General features: G+C 41.6%; 1 long non-coding RNA gene across 1 annotated transcript; it reads left to right on the forward strand.

Annotated features, from left to right (window-relative positions):
* The first annotated feature begins 6,350 nt into the window (after positions 1-6,350).
* Positions 6,351-7,609, forward strand: LOC116655902. The gene is made up of 2 exons (XR_004311004.2): positions 6,351-6,684; positions 7,335-7,609. It is a non-coding gene; the product is annotated as an uncharacterized LOC116655902 (long non-coding RNA).
* Positions 7,610-15,443: the final 7,834 nt, after the last annotated feature.

Below are 15,443 nucleotides of genomic sequence, written 5' to 3' on the forward strand. Positions count from 1 at the left end.
CCGCGCGACTAACGAGTATATCGTTAGAGCCAGATCCATTCCAATGGCTTGGCCAATGCCTTCACACTTAAAAAATATTTTAAGTAAAAATTATACATATATAATTAAGAAAAAATACTTTGCCATTATTTTCAATCCTGGTTTATGTTTTTATTCTTTTTTGTTAAAATTCTAAAGTAACTTTGTCTTAAATTTTATTATTTTCTCATTTTCTTCAATAATTTCTTGTCTTAATTTTTATTTCTAAACCAGAAAACGATACATTTTAATAAAAATACATTTTTGTGGTCGTGGAACCACACAACGTGGCGTATACTTGATGACCGCCTCTGTTGTTTGACGTGTTGAGTTTAATTGGAACACTCCACGACGTTGCTGGTTCGGTCTGTTGATGTATCCATCGTCGCTTTTGACGTTGCAACCATACCACCCACCCTTCACCCACTCACCCCTCGTCTGTGGCATTAATTCATTCAGTTTCAAAGCTGCTGCCAGTGCAAGCAACACATATTCATTTAGTTGATTCTTTTTTGTTGCACCTTCTTTTGCACAAAGGATACGCCGTACAGTGTTAGTTAGCGCCCAGACTGCGTTTTCGGTTTTGGCCATCCTTTTTTCCATCATTAAAGCGAGTGAATGTCAGGACACGCAGAAAGGACGCAGGAACAGAGGGGCCAGCACTTTATTAAAATCTAAAGTTCATTGCTGAGCTTAATGGGCGTTGGCGGGTAAAAATGTGTTGGGAAAAAACCCCGCGTTGTCTGGGATCCTAAAGTGGAAGTTTACTTTAATGAAGATCATGATATTGAAATTTTATCCCAAGTTGAGAATCTTAATTTATTTCTGACACTCTCACAATTGGTGTTAACCCCTTTTGTAAAGAGGTTTCATTTCAGCAACTAGAACTGCAATTTTTCACTCTGGCTCTGTGGCATCCCCCATAATCCTCAACTATCATTCGATACTCCAGGATAAATTGTCCCGCCATTACGCAAATCGTTTTTGAGTAAAAGCCCAGACACAAATAATATTCATATTATTATGACAGCCAGGATTTTAGGGCTTCTACCCCCTTGTCGCTCCCGACAAATAAAAATATTGTATTTCAATTGTCAATTGAACTGCAGCCATCGAAAAGCTTGAGCCATCGAAATAAAAAAGATGAAATGTAATCAAATCATATGAAAAAGCCACGAAAGTTGAGAGCCATAAGCAAAATAATATGACTTCGATTTCGACGATGTCTACGTCGGCGATTTGCAATCTGAGAGGGAGTCTGAGGAAGTTTGAGGATGAATTTTTCGCATACTTTCGGGGTCTGACGGATCTCAGAACTAAATATCCCGTCGTTATTGTCGATGTTTGTGGCTTGTCAATGGTTATTGATTGTCTGGGTGTCATGCGAGTGTAATCCGAATGGGTCGGAAGCTTTTAGGACTCACCCCATACGGGCTGGAAGCATTTGAAATACGAGGCCGTCGTACTGATCTGAGCTCCTTGGCATTTGCATTACACACAACAGGAGCAGGCAAAATAAAAGATTTTGCCTCCTTCACTGAGAAATCAGAGCACATAAAAAGTAAAACGCGTTTTCACATATTCCAAACACAAAAGCGGCTTGGCAAATCCTTGAGAGCTAAGCAGCATATCACAAACGGCTCAGCAAGAAAGCTTCCTGCAGGACACGGCTCAGTCTGACATTGCAATGGAATCGGAAGAGCGGGACAGGGTCGAGGAGTGGAAAAACGCTGGGGATAGCTGGGAAAAATGGGAAAAACGGAAAAGCAGAAAGACTGGGATTTGGGGGTTGGGATCGGGATTGGGAGAAAAACGGTGACAGTTGAACATGCAGGCGCTGAACGAAAACTTTGTCATAACTTTGCTGAATTAAATTCTGGCGAAAGTCAACGCAACGATTCATCTTCTGTTCGTTCATTGTTTCCCGCATTGATTGCACTTTTTGAAAAATGCAGCAAGGCTTTCACTTTGTCTTCAGTTTCAGGGATGGGCCTTACTTTCGGGCTGATGAGGCAAAAACTTTGCTTGGAAACTTCAAATGGGGACAAAGTTAAGCGACTGCAATTTATATTGAAGTATAAACATCAAGTAATTATTTTAAAAATTAAACTATAATTTATTTCAGATAGCACACATTATCAGACATAACCAGTAACCAGTAATATCACTTCACATAGAAACTAACTTATTTCCAGCTTATCAAAATAAAAATAGAGCCAAATACTTTCAGAGATAAAACCCTTTTCACCCCATTTATCCCTAAAAAATGTAAAAGATTTTTATTCAAGAATCGTATTGGAATAACTCCACTCGTAAAATGAATGACAGGCCTCTTTTGGCGTTAAAGTCTTAAATCCTTTGACTTTGGCTTCAACTAAGCCCGCCCTGTCATATTAAAGCTAATTCCCCGATTTCTGGTTTGCCATTTAAATGCTGGTTCGAAATGTGATGCGTATCATGAGCACCCGCATGTCAATCACCGAGATTGAACGGAACTCCTCGCCCCACTACCACCACTCGCCAGGATAATGTGGGGAAAGGAAGCCGGCCTCGGCTTGGGTTTGATTGGGTTTGGTTTTCGTGGTGGTTGGTTTGATGGCGGTGGCTTTGGTGGATGCTAAGCAGCTGCACGTGACTCCCAAAGTGCCGGCCCACTCCACTATCGGAAACGAAATCTGTCTGCGTTTTGTGGCACTATCTTTACGGCTCGCCTCACACATGATAGAACCGTCGAGACCACAGTACAACTTTCCCACTCCAGGTGAAAGTTTGGCACACTTAAAGTTGCCTCATTAGAGTTCAAGTGTTTGTCCAAGAACCCAATACACAGAGAACAAAATTGTAGGGCTTTTCATTTTGTTAATATACAATACAATTAGAACATACAATAAAGATAATATTTAATGTAATCTTGAGGAAAAAACCTCCTGTTTTCTATTTATAATACTAATTTTTCCTTGTGCATCTTCAATTCTTTTCATCGTTCTGTCTGCCACTGATTGTCGAGTGCGTGCCAATCGGGTTTTATGCTTTTTTGGGGGCGAGAACACACAATCAAAGGTGTTGAGAATTAGCACAAGTTTAATGAAGTATCCATCCCAGGGTCGGCGATTGTCTGACTCTGTGGGGCTCTGTCTGTTTTTGTTTCTGGCTCTCTAAGTAGCTGCTAACCCAGCAGAGCACTCTTGCCTTTCACTACCATTGCCTTCTAAGTGGATAATGCATTTCCTCAGCCAAAAAGGAAACAGCAATGCCGAAGCTGGCTTGCAGGCAGGCAGGCAGGGCCAAAAAGACGACGAGGAGTCCTTCCAAAGGAGTCGCACGCACTCAAAGTGACTGGCAGACAAACTCACTTAGACACTCGGATTTGCCCAGACAATTGCCAGACAGGCGACAAAGGTGTCAACATCGATACACGAAGCCAAGAAAGGTGTGGGAGGATGTATTCTAGAGGATACTCTTATAAAAGTGGCAAGTAAAAAAATCAGCCTATCTTTCTCATCATTTCTTGAAACTTGCCACTATAAAAAATAATTAAAATTTAACAAATCTAAAGATATAATGAAAGCTTCTCTTCAAATCATCTTTCAACATTTAGTTGCCTGTCTGTGGGCACAGCAAAAACTGCAACACGCCTCGCTGCACAAACCATCCAGCAACAATAACGAAACACTTAATTCGTCGTCGTCTAGCGACGTCATCAGTGGCATGCCTCAGCTCTCCGACACCTTTGCCGCCCAACGCCCATCACACAAGATCTCCCGCCCACTCACATACACTCACATCGTTAGCAACTGTAAAAGCACCCGCAAGGTATGCTCTATAAAATTTTACTTAAAATGCCACAGCATCAGTCTGCCACGCCCTCGCCACTCGGTGACACCCATTCTCATTCCCATAGCCCATAGCCCGTGCCAGCTTGCCGACTTGCCGGCTTGCTTAGCCGAAAGTTTTGTAACGAAAATTGTTGTAGTCAGTTTTTTGGGGAAAGAGTCAGGTCGGGTTTCCATTCTTCTACCAGTTTGCCGCTGCCTGTGCACTTGACTTATAAGCTGCCATATATATTGGCCACGAAGGGATTCAGGGGTGAGGACACGGCATCGTCTTAGCCACGCCCATGCCTCGGCTACCGCCCACAATACGTTTGCAATTTCGTACACATACGTGAGGTAATTTTAAATTGTTTTGGACAAGTTTCGATGGCACTCTTGCACCCTGCTGCTACCCCTTCCCATGCCCCAGAAAGTATGCAACGATTTCTGTTTCTGTTTCAGCTTCTGCTTCAGCATCCTTCGCTTTGTGCTCTTCCTGTTTCTTTCCATTTACGCATTGGCGAGCAATGAGCGCAAATTAAGCGCAGCTGACGGAGTTGGAAAAGAGCAAGAAGCAGAAGCATATAGGACCCAAAATGGATGCCACACACACATACACCCATACCATTAGACAGCCGCTGATTTCTCCTCCAGTCCCGAGTCCTTTGTTGTCGTTGTCGTCGTCGTCTGCTGTTACATCAGCTTGAAAATTAGTTGCTACTTATATGCTTCACTTAGTTTTTCTTAAGTAGCAGGGATCAGCTCGCCATGTGTGTGTTTGTCAGCCAGGTGTGTGTCCTTTCAGAGATGAGAATGTGAATTCACAACTTGAGATGTCCTTGAGAGAAAGAAACTTTGCTATTTTGATATTATATTTAATTTTTACGAAAATATCTATTATTTGTCTGCAAGTTTTTTTCTTTTAAAAAGATTTCATAGCTATTATCTCACCACCAGCAGCTGGAGGATACCCGCTCACATTTCCTTCGTCCTCGTCGACTGGGGGATTATTTTCTTTCTCCGGCTGCATTTTGCACCCGAGCATTTTCTACTTAAGAGAGTCTGTCAACGTGATTGCACGTTAGCTCTACTCTACTTCAACTCTGGCCGGCTTAAAGGGGAGCACAGGATTTGCGGCAACAGTTGCACTTAAGATGGCAGCAAGTGTTGCACTCGCATTTTTCCATTGACTTTAAGCCACTTTGTCTCTCCGCTTTGATTTATTAATTAAAAAGCCCGAAGAAACAACACAATATAATCAGGTTTCTACCTCATAATAAATGTACACCCATTCGTATTTTCACAATTAGACTGATATGTATGAGCGAACGTGAGGAATGCCACTGCACACTCGAATGTTCAGAGGCTGTGTTTGTCACTCTCTAAGTTCATTAGTTTTGTGGCACGTCACTCGTTATTTTATTTATCGAATTATATGGCAGAAGCAGACACAAACAAACAGTGGAATAATTCCTCCTTCAATTTGCCTTTCCTCGCCGCCACCCACTCTGGGAAATATTGCGTTTTGGTTTATTAAGCATACGCCCCGTGCAACACACAAGCCTTTTAAATGTAATTAAATCGCCGCGGCGTGGGGTAGGGCGGCCATTTCACCCACTTGCCGCCTGCCTTTGATGGCGAATATTTTCAGTAAGTTTCGCCGCAGTTTTGTCATATTTGTATTATTCCGATTGCAGAATCACTTTGTTTTGTTTGCACGCTTAATAGCAGGTGCATAGGTGGGGGAGTGCAGAACACCGCCTATCCTGGGGCCTTTTCAACTACGAGTTTAATCCAATTACAAGGGGCTGCCACAGGACTTTGGGGATAGTTGTGGTGCCGGCATACGTACATAGGTGTGGTCCTCTAATTACATTAGATAATGAATTGAAATAGAATGAAATATTTATTATTTATTTGCTTAGATTTGCACTTTGTTGCAATTCATTTTACTCATTGTTGCCTAAGCTCTGTAAATAATTGTTTAATGGCATTTTCCATTTCCCATTCAACGAAAATAAACACCAACATGTAAAACGAAATGTGCTTAAATTGAAACATTTTCGTTTATCGTTTATATTTATTTTATTTATTAGATTGCCATTTTTTGAAGTTGGGCATTTTGTGGCAACTTAAATTGAGCTCATTTTGTGGTTGCCCATAGATGGGTATTTAGCAATAGGTTATCGGTTATAGTTCGCATCTAAATGCTTAGTTGCCAGAATGTGTGATGGGAGATTAGCAAGCAGTAAAATCAACAAGCTTAGCCGCAATCTCAATGGCCTTAATAGTGTTTATTTATGCGCCAGCAAAAAATAACCTAATGGCAATAAATTGCAAACTAAACCAAAAATAAACAATGAAAAAAGGGGGTAAGCTTTAAACTTTCAAAGATCCTAATTAATATCTTTGTTATTGGGGAACAAATCAAAGCCAAATAAATGAATTGACATGCTTTGACAGTAATGCCTCAATTGGCTTCAATCACATTATCCGCAGTCACCGCAACATTTAAATTTTACGGCACGCCTCACTTTCCACCACACTGCACCGCCGAGCGGATCGCTTTACAATACCACTCACACCCACCCAGAAGACTTGAAGAGCAAAAGGGCTCGGATTGAGGTCAGCGGCTGGTGGCTTTTATCATTCAGCATTCGCCATGTAATGACTTTGGTCAACAGAACTCATCAAGGATATGTCAGCTTACCCGTGAACCACCACACCCACACCAAAACGCTCATCACCCACCCAGTGTCCTTCGACCTCGGGAGGGGTGCCTGGGAGGTTGCTTGCGGTTGGAGCTCAGCGAGCATACAAAGCACTTAACTCGTTAGCGGTTAACGGCATATTGGTAAGCCAACGGTAACGCGAACAATAATTAAACAAGACCAGTTTGCCAAACGACTTGCTTACAAACATGTCATGTGACTTGTCAACTGGGGCCAACCGGGCCAAGGTCCAGGTGACAGGTGGCAGGACGCACAACGTGCAAATGATTGTTGGCCTGGCTGATTGATTGATTGACCCGCCTCCGAGGCAGAGCCACAAATCTTAGCCAGAGCATCACAACCAGATTGTAGCATCAATTAAGTGCAATTAATGTGATTAACAGAAATTCCTCAAAAAAAAAATGAAATGCTCTCCCATTGTCTGCAGTTGGCTGATTAAGGGCTAAGCCGGTAGGATTGGTTTCTGGGAATGCTGAATGGTCATGTGAATCAGCCTGGTCGAAAGCTGGCAAGGGGCCAGTCGAACCACAATAAACAGTTTTGAGGCAGCCAGTAGAAAAATTCGAAGTTCTTTTGATAGACTATGAGATACCTATGACACAATATCAAATCTATAACTAATGATATGAGAAAACATAGCAGGAAAAGTATTAAAAAGGGACTCACTTGTATTTATAATTAAAATTATTAAATAAAAATCTCATTCAGCATTTTATGTGTTCTCTAATACCCCATCTTTTGGCTAATGGACTCCGCTTAATGGGATATTAAGCCACGATGCTGTGAAGAACCAAAAACAACGATCTAGATAAAGGGAAAAACTTGCCAGCCAATAGCACACATGACTCAACACACAAAATACTTGGCCAAAAAATGCTACAGCCCAGACCAGGACTCGGGACGCAGGACCCAGGAGCCGGACGAGGACAAGGACGAGTACCAGGACCAGGACCAAGAGCAGGCATCCCCGGAATAAAAATAACAAATATCCACAGTTAATTGAAATTCCTTAACTTTCTCAATTAAACTTTCGTGCAATGCTCTCAACTTTTGTGGGGCCCGAGACGAGGGCGAGACTTGGCTCAGTCTTTTATTCAGTAGCATCAGCAACAAAAAAAAAACAGACTATATATAGTATATATATTTAAGTTTCCTTTAGACCCCGGCGTGCAACACGGCGTATGAGGAATGGCTGCTAAGACGAGCGCTGAACGTGGCCAACCTGTGGGCGTTTTTCGTCGCAACTTTATGAACTTTCCGCGTCGGATGATAGTGTGCAACTTTTGTAAGACTATTTGAAGTATGTGCAAGTAGCGACAACAACAATAACTGTCTGCTTAGCGCAGAAACGGTAAAAAAAGGAGCGGCAAGTGGATGCTGCAGCAAGAACAACATCTATAAACAAGATGAGGCTGCAACAAACTGCAACAAAGTATGCTTTAGAGATGGTAAAAACAAATGTAATATCAAACATTTCCAACAATAGGTAATCAAACTATTTATTTTAGGAAGATTAAATAAATTATAATTAATATTTTGTAAGTAGACTCACGCTTCCATCAATAGATGCTTTCAACTGACTCCATTTCCTGTCGCGTTTTGGGGCGTTAGTTTATAAAAAATGCACAAAGCTTGGCCGTGTTAAGAGCCATCCCCCATTGCTCCGTCGTTTCCTCTTCTTGGCCAAACTAAGTTCCCACCCCCCCTCTCAGACGATCCCCAGCCAAAAGTGGCTGCCTTACGACGTCTATGGCTCATTCTTATCAACTTTTGGCCGTGCTTATAACTTTTGCCAGAAGGCGACGGCAACAAGGAGCCTGGCAGAAGGACTTTGTTAGCTGCACGCGACAGAAGCGAGTCCTGGAAACCAGAATCCTCCCACAAATCCACCCGGGTAGCCCATTCAGACAACTTCAGCTAACAACAATAATTGATAATAATGTTTATGAAAAGTTGCCCCGCATCGTGGCCCCCCGCCATCGCATCCGCCATCCGCCATCGTTTCCCTGCCCTGTTGTTGCCACTTTGGCTATATAGTTTGGCATATCTTTTGGTCTTGTTCAGTCGACTGTTGCTGGTCGAGCAATTGGCCTCAATGGCGGCGAACAGGAGCCGGCTACTCGCCTAAGTTTAATGATATTTGTTTATTTATGGCCAGTTATTGTTAAGTTTCCGCACAAACCAGATTGCTCAGAGGCCACTTTGGCCATGATTTTGTCCAGCTCAGTCCAGGACAAAGGAATACGGCATTTCATTGGCCGTAAAGTAGAAAGGAGAACTCTTTGCGTCGCAGATCAGAGTCCCATCTATCAACCCCATGTTGAGATAGATCAAATACTCAAGGAGCTGACGCACAGCCTCCAGGATGCTGCGCTCAAAGGAGCAACTGAGTCCTGTGCACTTCAATTTAAACTATAAGCCAGCTCTCAGACTGCAATCGGGCTAGTGGGGCGCTCGGGGTGGCTGGGAGAGCTTTCACCTTTGTCACAACATTTGACATGACTGCCCTCCACCCTCGACTTTTGCGACCATTCACTGGAAATGCTTCGGTCAATGTCTGCCAGCTGGCGCGCATTTCCTTCTAAGCTCGAGCAAAAAACTTAAGACTAAGCTATTTTTGAAATATGATAAAAAATAATGTAACAATTCTAAATAGTCATATCTATTTTTATAAAAATAGTCTATTATCGAAATGTAATAGGCTCTAGACATATCTTTTTTTTATAATTTTTCTAAGTGTATAAACACCACGAATTGTAGGTGTAAAGAAAAACTGGAAAACAGGACGAACGCCAGGATACCCAAAGACTGTTGCTTAAGCTGGGCGCCAAGTGTTCAATATATCAATCAAAGGTGTTGAAAATAAATGAAAAATGTGTCGAAAGTTTATCATTGGACACGGGGGAGGGTCGCCTAACGGATTTTTCATTTTCTGAATTTTTCCTGGAGGGTCTGGTGGAGGTTTTTGAACCAAATGGTGCGTGAAAATAAAGTGGCATGGCAAGGGTAGCTCGGAACATGGCAGCTTTTTCCAAATCGATTAAGCTGCGACAACTTACCTGTTCCAAGGAGAACAGTTCCAGGTTCCCCAATCTCCTCATCATCCACACAGTCACTCCATTTTCATCGCCCTTCGAAACTGTTTAAAGGTTAGCGTTTGAAAAGTGAAAAGAAATTCTCCAACTCGGTTGTTTCCCCTGACTGGCTTTGGACCCGGTCCAAAAGCTCCCACAAGGCTAACCACAAAAGCGGAGCGCCGGGAGCCATGCATTTTACCTTCTGCATTCGGCAACTATTTTCCGAAAAATCTGTCGAAAATTGTTCACTTTTGCCCCCCTAGGCAATAAGCCCCAGAACAGAAATAAGTAGGACGGGGCCTCCAGACCAGAAGAAAAAAAAAACAAATACCATTTGAAAGTCTAAAGTTGCAAGTAACCTGGAAATTCTAAAGGAAGCTAGCATTGCAAAATGTTGAACTTAAAATGCCCTTTCACAAGGACTTTCATCAACTGGTTTGTTTAGTTTTAATACTTGAATTAAATATTTTCGGAAGATCTTCGTTTCCGGATTGCTGAAAACCTCTCAGGTTCAAAGGGTATAAAAGGCAAGGGCAGCATTAAGAAGCGGCAAGTTATTGGCCAAACTGTAGCACAAATTTCTGCTGACTGCTGGCAATAGAAGGGCTCACAGTGGGTTGAGACTAGATTAGTTTAACAAAAATATTTAAGTCAATTATAATCTTAATAAAAAATTATAATTATATGTCTGAAATTTCCGAGACTTGTTCTTCATTTCCCTTTTAAAGAAACTTTTTCTTCGTACAACTGAATAATAAACTAGAACCTCTATAAGTCCCTTATCCGTTCCACTCACATATTGGCTAAACGCCCCACTTCACTTAACTTTATTTTTCCCTTTTCCTGTTGCTTTTCAGAGCTTTTGACGTAGAAATTCTCCAGTGTTTTGCTTTCGGTCAAGTATGATTGGAATTTTATATGGCCAAAAGGTTCGACATGGACCACCAAGCCAAAATGCCGTCAAAATGGCCAACACGTATTGAAGAGCAGCAGCGGGTGGCGGTGCAGCTCGTGAAATGTTTGGCTTTTAGCTCTAGCCCTGGTATGGGTATTAGCTTTGGCATTGGCGTTGGCGTTGGCGTTGGCGGAGTGCTTCATCTGGCTTTTGCAGAGCAAAGCAAATTGTTACCGACTCGCTAGCGATATTATTATTAATTTATGTACCGGCGACCGAGGCGGCGAAAGTTCAATCGAAATCAATAAACTAGTCACGTTTGTGGCACCCCGGCCAATTCAATCCCATCGGTGGCCGGAAATGAGCAGCAAGCGAAAATATCCATTTGCAATTTGTTGCTGCCGATTAATGAAGCCGACCGAACCAACAGGGAACTGGACGGGACTTGGCCGATCCGAGGACGAAAGAAAGTGGCTAATTTATGTTCACTTATCAAAATGGCGCTAATTGAAAATTAGCCTGTTATCGCGCAATTATCTGTAAGCGTCCCTTCTGCACATGTGACTCCATTCACGATTCAGCTCTCATCTGTCAGGGGAAATTCAATTTCCATAGCCGATAGATAAGCGGCCCAAACCCGCAAAGATGCCCGAATGAACCGGATGCGACTGGAAGGCCTTGACTGGGCTTCAGGGTTCGAATATATACTCGGATATTTTGATTTGTGCGAACAGAGATTTCCCCCGACTCTGTAGATAAACGTGGCTAAATTAAGAGACACCCCCATCTCTCCCCTGATCCAGATCTGGCCGGAGTTAATAGACCATGGACTCGTTAAATTTATGGCCAATAAGCCGGGAATCGAAACTGCGGCTACAGTTCCAGCGCGTGGCTTGTTTTCAAAATGGTAGGGCGATGATATTGCAATTGCCAGAACAATGTTGAAAAGGATATGGCAGATTGCTGGCATAGATATGTCTAGTTAATGGGTATCGTACAGAGAGAGGACTCTAATTTAATGGTCTTGGAGTTACGCTTGATTAAGTGCATACAAAAAACATGTAATTAAATGCTTTGTAACCTCCTCATCAATTTCCGCTTCGATTATTTTAAGGACTATCCCATTTAAAATTTAAATAACCGCAGTGATGAATAGAAAATTATAGTGTCTCCTTGTTTAAAATTCTTGAATAATATTTTAAAAAAAAATATATAAGTTTAATGGGTGTGGTCTCTGTCGGCAAACAAGAAGGTATAGAGACTATGCTTTCGAGATATGAAGTAGAATCTCCTTACTAGAAATGTTTCCTATTTTCCCATATCCTGATATCCTGCATTTTTCACCCATCAGGGGGGTGTGAGTGTGCGTGTTGCTGTGTGTTTAGAAAGCCCATTTCAATTCCTTTTCTGGTCTACCAACAACAAATTGGACAACTTAAAGAGCCCATCAAATTAACTACACGCATCTGTAAAACTTTCGGTCATTTTCACTTGTTCTACATACATATTTATTATTATTTCCCCTGGTTCCTTCTATGTGTGGGCTTCTGTGAGTGCCATTTTTTCTTATTTTTTGGTTTGTTTGTTCTTGTCCATCTTCTCAATTTCATTTTGTCAGTTTTTGTTGAACTGGCACTACTGACATGACATGAACTGTAGTTTATTTATTATTTCTCTGTGCCTCGGTCTCCATCTTGCTTCCCTCCATTTTATTTATATCCTTAACGCATGCAAACATTTGTATGTCTGCGAATCAGGTCATACATATATGTATGGCGCTGTTAGTACGTCGTCTTGTAGTTTATTGTCAATTGTATGTGGCATTTATTTCGCAATTGTTTTCCTTTATTTTGTCACTTTATTTGCCTTTGCCCGCAGCCTCCCAGTGTCTTTTTCTGTTCATTTATTTATTTATTTTATTAGTTTTTATTGCTTGACAATTTTTCGTGCATATGATAGACAGAACCACAAGTTCTTTCTTATTCCCATTTTGTTTGATAAATGTGTACAAGGAATGCTAGAATTGAAATTAGTTTTTAGTGAAACAATAAAATGCAATTATTTTATTTTTTATAACAAAAGAAATAGTTTCCAGAGGCTATTTTGGATGTATGATAACCAATACTTCGCTTTAACTATCTTGAAAATGCATTCGTTCATTTTTTTTTTCTCCTTCTATCCTACCTACTATTGCATTACTAAAGACTACTATTCCATAATTGTCTTCGTCTAAGAGATTTTGGGATAATTCATTCATCGTTTGAACATCATTTAACATCATTCAAAGTCACTTGTCATTTCAAAGACTCCATCATATGGTCTGCGCAAACACAATAAGGGTCTTTCCACAGGGATCTCCAGCCATAAACTTCCATTGGTTGCAATGGGATTGGAATCCCCTTTCACCCGGGGAGGCATTACTTTGACTACAGCATCCAGAGGACTCGGTGGAATGAGGGGGCTGTGAGGGAATGGACGTGGACGTATCAGTACAGCCATCCATCTGATGGTATTTGGTTGCCCAGTTGACTCCTTGCCCCATAGTCGATTGAGTTGCCATGCGGCACGTGCAACATGAATGGACTGGGCGCAATCGGTCGATGCATATAAAAGGAGGCCTCTGTCCCTCTGTCGGCCAAAGCTCTTGGTGATTGGAACTGCCAAAGGGATACACCGAGAAAAACGTCTATTTTAGCTCGAGAGCTATGAGATCTAATCTTCAGGAGCTTGTTATCCTGACTGCCGACTAAGTAGAGATTTAAAGAACTCATATTTTAAGTTCCTAATTTTTTTTTAAACTGTAACTGTTTTTAAACTGTTTTTTTTAAACTGGAAATGGTTTGATGTGAAAATGGGTGCAACTTCTACGCGGGGCTTCAACTCAATTATCAAACTTTTGGCTGGCAATTCTGCCGGATTCCGCGGAGCACCTGCAGTTGAACCCGGAGACCTCACTCTCCGGCCGGACAGGCGGACGGAGCGACGACACGTGTTGGTTCGAAACAAACGGAAATGGATTTTTGATTGAGTGCACAATAAAATGTGAAATGCATTTTACACGCCAAAACAAGAGAAATACATAAAATGGAAGCGTATAATACTCCGCGCTGGGAGTGGAGTTTAGTTGTGTGTATTTTAATAAATTTCTTTGGTTCAAAAAAAAGATTGTAACTTCCCATCTCACACCAGGAAAAATCCGTTTCAATTTGGAGCGAAAAGTTGGCTTTTATTTGCCAGCCCGTCCATCATGAAAGTCAATTTATTTCATTATTAAGTGCATAGGTTTGGGCGTATCCCTTCCTGCATTTTGCCCTACTATCTGGCGGATGTATCTTCACTCCGTTAGCTCCTTTTGCTCCTCACTTTATGGCGCATATTTGGCCAATTTATTGGCCTCATGGCCAGCAACAAATTGCAAACACACAATGGCGATGGAAAATTATTGCGCCGTTCATTCGATTGGATGCAATGAAAAAGTTTCTTCGACGTCCTTCGACGGTTTGACTTTTTCTGCATTTATAATTGGAAATCCATAAAGGGCGGATCGTAAACTCGCCCCCCAGACTGAAGGGTCAGCCATAAAAACCAGAAACATTTAAGCAGAATTAAACGATGCCCTATCCGGGGTATAAAATCGATGGCAATGCATAAAAAAAACTTAATTTTTCTAAGTGGTCAAATAAAATGACTACTTATTCGGTTTTTACGTTTAGAATTCATTCGGCATAATAACAAATAAACCAAATAAATGAATATCTTACAAAGTAAGAGAAAACTAGAGCATAAGTTGCATCAAAAGATTCTGCCAAATAATATTGGTAGATATATAATAGTTCTGCTTGACACAAAATCAAATCGAATAAACCAAAAAGGACCTCAAAAGGAACTGGAAAGGAAGCCAAAGACAAATGCCTTCGGGACTAGCTGGCTCAGTCATGAGGAATCAGAAAACGTTGCCAATTTTCGACGATTTCCCTATGGCGAAATTTGTGTAGCCAACTTCTTGGGGCAAACGCCGGCATATCGATGTCGATGGCCTGTCCTGGCATGGCCTGGCTGGGCTGACTGAGTCCTGGTCTAGACATTGTCTAATGACAAACGCAAACCACAAAAGATGAAGGACATTGAGGGAAACGTTATGCAAGTCAGTCGGAGCCAAGTCAAATGGAAATGTCCTGACGCTCCGTCTGGCAGCTAGATAAATAAACGGAACTTTAAATGGAAGCCAGGACAGAGTTTCATCGATGAGTTTTTCCCGAGTCTCGGGTCTCAGCACCCGGAGTCCGGGGCTAATTCCCATCTACCAGAAATCGAAAGCGGAGCAAGGGAATTTCTCCGGATGAGCACTGGAGCGAAAGAATATCTTGATTCGAATTTCGAAATTCATAAAATGCATGCAAAATAAACCGAAAAAGTGGCGCATCATCATCATTTATTCGATTTCCCCCTCATCAATCTGACCCCCTTCATCCGAGGGCACAATCAATGACGACATCGACGTTTAAATTTGAAGGGGCATAGCCATTTGAAGCCAACATTTGCATAGACCAAGAGCAGAGAAAGATAAAAGTCGAGCCAGACTATTGAGGAATTAATATGCAAATTTCAGCCGGGAGAACTTGGCATTTCGCTTCCATTCAAGTGAAATTTCTCTAGCTTCTCTAGAAACTTTGTCTTCTCAGGTATAAAATTGAAATCTCTAGCCTAAAGAAGTTTTAGTATTATTTTTAAACACGAATCATGAAGACATCGTGGAGCTTGAAGTGTGGAGGTTTGTTCTCGGCAATATTTTTCCTATATGGTTTCGGTTTAGAAAGTAAAGGAATCGTTAAAATCTACCTAAGTGAAAATACACTGATAATGCCTCGAAATGTTAGCCAGAATTTTCTAGGGGGATAATTTAGGGTCG

This window comes from Drosophila ananassae, chromosome 2R (assembly GCF_017639315.1).
Source record: "Drosophila ananassae strain 14024-0371.13 chromosome 2R, ASM1763931v2, whole genome shotgun sequence".
NCBI classification, from domain to species: Eukaryota; Metazoa; Arthropoda; class Insecta; order Diptera; family Drosophilidae; genus Drosophila; species Drosophila ananassae.